The sequence below is a fragment of the Cavia porcellus genome, unplaced genomic scaffold, assembly GCF_034190915.1.
Source record: "Cavia porcellus strain 051 isolate PalLab524CR breed Dunkin Hartley unplaced genomic scaffold, mCavPor4.1 scaffold_2, whole genome shotgun sequence".
In the NCBI taxonomy this organism is placed as follows: Eukaryota; Metazoa; Chordata; class Mammalia; order Rodentia; family Caviidae; genus Cavia; species Cavia porcellus.
The window spans coordinates 2,842,688-2,849,398 of record NW_026947485.1 but is presented as its reverse complement, the minus strand read 5'-3'; the positions used below and the strand labels follow the sequence as shown (position 1 = coordinate 2,849,398).

General features: G+C 42.5%; 1 pseudogene; it reads right to left on the bottom strand.

Moving 5' to 3' along the window:
* Positions 1-383: 383 nt before the first annotated feature.
* Positions 384-2,417, bottom strand: LOC100730823 (dnaJ homolog subfamily A member 1-like; annotated as a pseudogene).
* Between the last annotated feature and the right edge of the window lie 4,294 nt (positions 2,418-6,711).

Here is a 6,711-nt window from a genome sequence, read left to right as displayed (position 1 = left end):
AGTCCTCCTGAGATTCTGAGTCTGCAGGAGCCTTGGGAATCTAGGTTTCTAGGGGAACCACACCAATGCCCTTTTTAGCCCTCCCAAGGGCTGCAGCGCGACACATCTTCCCATCCCGCCATTGCTCACGAATCTCTGCTTTGAAATATACGAAACATCACGTGTCAAGAGTCAGCACCAAGTTTCACACTCGTCATAAAGCTAAGTGGAGACGCCTGTGCTCAGGGGAGATGGGGGGGGGGTGCAGGTAACACTGTCTGCAGCATCTGCTGCACAGCGGTCACCTCCTAGTGGGGAGTCCAGGAGCCCAGAGCTCGGCGCCAGTGTGGCCTACGAGAGTGACATCCGGAGGCCCCTGACTTGATGAAAGTGCTTAAGAAGGCTCAGAAAACAGCCCTCTGCCCCTGCTTCAGCAAGGAGAGGAAGCACAGCCGGGACGGAGCCGGGGAGGGGCTGCCTCTGAGGGGTCCCTGCAGAGGGGCAAGAGAGCCGCAGGCACAGAGCGCCTCCCACTCCAAGCGGACTGCGTCTGCTTCCTGTTGTAAAAGAACAACAAAGAAACACTAAAATTGTTTTTCATTTTTCCAGAAAACACGCATGGGTTTTTAATTAATTTATTTATTTGCTTTGTAATGAGTGTATTAAAGAAACATTCAGGCATTCCAATAATTACTTCACATTCTGATACCCAGATTTAAGCACGTGAACATACAACTTTTTAAAACATACAATTAAAGCTATTCATCATAATTTGCTATATTATTACCATTAAATTACAGTTACTTTGGAGCATTAAGTCAAATGGGTTAGAGTAAGCCTGTATCATACCTAAGGAACACCTTCGTACATTATGCATGCAAATTACCTTTCTGTGTAGTCTCTTCACTGTAATGTCAAAGTTACCCAGCTCTGAAGTCACAGCTCAAGGGCTTATCAGGTCCAAAGAGAAGGGAAAAGCAGTATAACCAGGACTGGTGTATATGTGTACACCCCGCCCGGCTGGGCCAGCTGCCCTCGGCTACCAGGCCTGGCCTAACAGACGCCGGGGTGTGGTGCCTTTTACAGCATTAAACTTCATGTTGCACACTGAAGCCATCATACATACAGGGAAGGCCGGAGCTTTTGTATTTGTGCTTATTCGTTTAACGTTTAAAACACTACTCTAATTGAATATTGAAACAAAAACAACAGCAAGTAGTGAGCGTGTGACGGTCACAGTCCTTCACGCCCTCCCTGCTGCTGTGAGCGTTACTCCTGGCCCCATCCAGAGGGCCACACTGAAACCACCTCTGCATGAAGCTCGTCGTCATCCTCGGGTCTCCATCGTGACGGTGCCCTCTTTCCTGATCTGGATCAAAGTTCACCAGTTCCACAGATGCTTTTCATCAGTCTCTTCTACTTCCTTCCTCTCAGGTTAGACTTTTTCCAGCAAAGAAGGTTTATCAGAAGAGGGAAAGCCATTTTCAGAAAAGTTTACCTTAAATTCAGTGATCGGATGACCCTTTTCTTCTGGTCTGCTGTAAGTTGGCACACCTTCATTTAGCACACGCAGAGCTCCCCATGCTCCACAGTCTGAGCGGACAGGAGGTACTGACTGTGGTTTGGTTGCCAGGCGTAGATTCTGGCTTTTGGAAGCCACAGAGTGCCTCCACCAGCTGTAAATCCACACACGTGGAAAGGTCTCCTGGTCGGGTAACACAGCACGCCCTCCTGATCTAACACAGTGATAACGCATCCCGGCTGGCTGCAGGCCTGGTTCTCGGTGCCCTTTTACCACGGAATGTTATCTTCTGAGCATTTTTCATGTGTTTGTCAACATGAACTTTGAGAACCTTCTTTTCTCTGTCTCCCCTCCGCTGCAGCTTTTACATCTGCTTTAGGGCTGCTGCTGCCCGTGGCCCTGGCACTCCACGCACACAGACTGAACTTGCTGAACCATGCCAGGTCCTTTCTGATGAATTCTCATTGGCGTTCCCTACCTTGGCAGTTGGGACAGCACTGCACAGCTCCTTTCCCGCCACCTGGGCCTTCACATTTGTCACAAATCACGTTCTTCCGCAGAGCAGGCTTCCTTGTGGCACCATTATATAAATCTTCTAAGGTAACCCGATAGCTCTCCTTTCTCTCTGTATCTTTCTCCTCCTCCAAAAAGCACATCAAAGGTGTCCGCAGGGGATCCAAATGGCCACCTGCTCCACCCTCCTTAATTGCCTGTCTCCTCCTTTGTCATGTAATTCCCTTTTCTTGGCACCAGAGCGAGCTTCATAAGCTTGCAGAATCTGTTTAAACTCTTCTCCTTCCTCTGGATGCTTATCAGCTGGTAGGTCAAGCTAGTGCCCTGTAAGCCCTTTTCAGTTCCTCTTGGGTGGCACAGGGTTTGACCCCAAGACATCACACTAAGTGGTTTCTTTCACCATTTTCTGCAGGCAGTGAGTGGGCTGGGCTGCAGTGGAATTAGGAAGGAGCACAGAGCTGTGCACAGGTCGAGCAGCCATGGCTCCTCCACCTCACAACGTGTTCTGGAAAGTTCCGTCTACCCATGGGCTTTTAGTATCATGTTAGGGGGAAATCTACAATTAGTGGTTATAAATGTCAGTAAACAGAGACAGTTTACACTCATAAATCACTGACTTTTACAGTTCTGAACTATATATAATTCCATTTCAGAAATGGCTTTTCATCTTATCCAAATGGATATTTTTCTAAAGCTGTTTGGGGGTATTATGTTTGCTGTAGGTTTTTAGAAGGAATGTTGAATTTTGGGTAGTAATCTCTGCTAATGATATCTGGAGCTATTTTCATATTCACAGTTAGAATTCCTTTAGCAACATCAAAAAATCCCAGAAACAGGGGACACAAGGAATCCAAAAATAAAGTTTCTAATATCTAATATCATTTTTAGTATTTATAATTTTATAATTTATAATTTTAAGAAGTATATCATTTTATCAAAATTATTATTTTTCTGAGGCTTTATTTTAATACAAAATTTCTATGAAAATAATGAAACCTTGAAAGAACTAAATGATGCAAATTTGTGTGTTTAAATGAGTTGTAGATGCTAACTCAGGGGTAATGCATTTTCAGGTCCATTTGGGAAAGACTGGGCACTACTAGGTTAAAAGACCATTTATTTGTCTTCTAAAACTAACAATTTTTTCACATTCCACAACTTTATGTTTTATGCAATATATACATATGTATATATAAAAGTGATTGCTTAAATACATATCAAATGCAAATTTGATATGAAAACAATAGACAGTTTTTGTTCTCATCCTTCCTAAGAGAATGCTGCTTAAACAATTAAATACAGACACTGAAAAATCAAGCACTTTTGAACTTTTAAACCTCGGTAGCCACAATGATAGCACTGTGATTTGATTTAAATTATTTTGAAAAACAACCATCACGAAATTATAAAATGGGTCGAGATGATGCATACTGGCTGTATATGCATAGATACGAGTGAAACCAGCTTGTGAGAATAATGAAGCCAGAGTTTGGTATCAGGCAGGAAACGCACCCTTTAATCCTATTCCCTGTGTAGTGTGTGAGTGTCTTGCTTTCTTTCTTGGACTATTTGTTGCTCTCGGGATTCGGATTCTGACCCAGCTCGTGTGTCAGCATCTGGTGTGTGTTTACACAGAGAACGGAACACGTGGGAAAAGTCACCTGCTTATCCTGAAGATGTTCTCAAAATGGAACCAACAATGTAAAAACTTAGCCTAGATACTGCTGAAAGTTCTTTTAAAGTTATTAATCATGAATACTAAGAAATCCCCTAAATTAACTCAAAAGTGACAAAAGCAGTTTCTCCTGTCACTTTCTTTGATGTAAGGTATTCTTCATCTAAGTTTGATATTTATGTAAAAACAGTGGCTGGGAACTTTGGAAGGTTTGGTTCATATTATGATTCATAGTCACACCTGCAATACGACGATCCCATAAGAAGATAAGGAAAGTATTTGATCTATTTTAAAATCATTCTTGTAAAAGCCAGGAGAAACTTTTTGTGAATAAAATTGATATACAAGATAAGATTTTGATTTCACATACAGCTCATTATGATCAATTTCAAAGTAACTCTCAGAAGCATGTCAAACTCAGCATAGCGGAGTAAGTTATTTTTCTTCCGTGGGGAGCAGATCACTGTGCCCTGGACCCTCGCCCCATCCCCCAGCGCCTCTCCGTGACCCCCTGGGGCCCAGCTAGTCCTCCATCCTTCTCCTGGGATGTCCGTTCTTCTCCACTATGTCCTGCCCTTTCTGCTTTGGACACCCGGAGTCGGGGTGCAGGTGGAGAAGCCGCCCCGCGCGCTCCTGTCAGCTGGTTCATCACTCAGGGTCCTGCTGGGAGCACCCCAGGTCTCCGCTGGGTGCTGCCAGCACGGTTTTCACTGAGAAGAAATGTGAACCCTGGAATTTTGAGATGTGCCAGTGAGGGGTGATGCTTAAAACAGCTGATTTTTCCTTTGTAAAAGTAACATTTGAGTCAGTTTTTGTTATCTCGGGCTAAAATCATTTTGAGATTTTTGGGTGAAATTTATTAATATTAATTTAACAGGTTTTGTTTGTTTGGTTGGTTTTTGGTACTCCGGATCAACTTTGTTTGGTAAAATAGATCCCTATCATAAGTTTGCTTGACATCACTGAAAACACTCATGCTCTTCTGATTTAAACAGGCAGAGAAGAAAAAGAAACATATATATATCGTTTTTTTTTTTTATTTCAGTCCAGAATTTTATCAGAGTCATGCATGGAATATTTACACATATCATTGCACAAAACGCCGTGTTCACCTTGAAGGGCGCAGCTTCTGGAGGTGGTGTTTGGTTAACCATCACTTTGTAGAGCAGGAAGAAAGTAAAAGGACGAAGCTGGAGTAATCCTTTACCTTGGTACCACTTTAAAGAACATGCACGAGCCCTGTAAATAGCAGCACTTAACTAGACCTGATGAAAGTGATTACAAACTCAAGGGAAACTAACTTTGATACTTTGCATATTGCCAGGTATAGAAAACGAGGTTCACATTGTTATTTTTTAAACAAAGTTTCATTAAATACTTATTGTATACTTAGTACTGAGTCAAGTGTTTGAGAAGTAAGGGTTGGAAATTGTTTATTTCTCTTATGCTAAAGGAATCCTAAGTGTTTAATTTATATAATATCATTTACAATTCTGTGAAGAATCTTAAATTACATATTTCTTAAGTGAATATATAAAACTTTGTTAGAATGTTAAGTATTTTTATATAATTTTTAATAAAATTGAAACTTTCATTAAGCATCTGATTAAATGATTATATATATTTTATTTAGTGTTCATTGGGTAGTACATTTTACAATTTTTAATAAAGACAGATTGTTCATCTCAATTTACTAGGTAACATTTTACATTTGTATGAAAACTCCTAACCTAATCTTGACTATAACAATCATTAGCAAATGTTACCAAGCCATTATCAAGTTTTTAAAACTGTATTTTAATGTTTAATATGCTTTTGTACTTCTGCACCAGTATCCTCCCACCAAAGTGCAAGCTACTTCTATACTGGAGCTAAGTCTTATATTCCCGTGAAATCCATGGAAAGATTAGACACTCAACAAATGCTGAGTAAGACAAAAACAAGGAAACGAAACAGCATCAGAATAGGAGGCTGCGGCGAGGGATGGCAGGTTTGAGACCAGCTAGGACAACTTAGCAAAGGCTGTCTTAATACCAGCACCAGTACCAGTACCAATACTAGAGCTGGGAATGTAGCTCATGTGTGAGGACCTGGGTTCAGTCTTCCATAGCAAGGAAAAAATATTAGTATTTTGTAACATCAACTATAGTAATTTAAAGTCACCAATCTAAAAACACTATCAATTTTAAAAACAAAACACAAAGTAGGACCTACTTACATAAACAAAGTTACTCAGATGCTTGTGTCTGACTTGTGAGACTTTCCTTATTGGAGCCCTGAAAGTCTCCCCGCTGCCTCATCTCTTGCTGTCCGGTTATTCTTCTCACCGGAAGCCCAGGCAGGCTGTGATCTGGCTCAGATTTAAGCACCTGTACTGGGGTTCAGATTAGGCACAGCGACTTGGCTCCGGTGGTGGAAGAGGCAGCCTTTCTCCCACAGTTTGTCTGCTCACAAGAACACAATTTGACACAGAGCAAGGGTTTCTATTTCTCAACCTTTCTTCCTTGAAAATAAGCCAACTTCAATCATCATCTGTAGAAAGCCAAGACCGCTACACTGTTATTAGTTCTAATCAGGGAAGTTTGAATTGCAGGCATTCTTGACTCATGTAAGGGAAGACCAGCTAGAGTGTCCAGTGGAAGAGACGCAGTGTTAGAGGCTGAGGAAGGGGTTAGTAGAAATGGCCACACGGACTGGAGGGCTGGCAGGAGCTGCGTGTGGTCTCCATCAGAGTGGACACATGTGTCTTTTCTGCCACTCCCTCACTTCCCGTGTTCCTGTCGATCGAGTGGCCTTTTCTGCTTATTTGTCACCCTTGGTGGCTCGAGGCTGTGGCAGCGTGGCCTGTCACACATTGCTGTGGGCTGCTTTCTGTGTCCTTTACATTGTCACAGGAAATACTCTCCCTGGATCTATGTGGACAGTGACCTTCTCCTCTGTGGGCTGTGCGTCAACCCAGAAAGGAGCAGCAGTGCCCAGGGATGTGGACTGGCACAGAGCCCGGGAGACAAGGCGGGAGCTG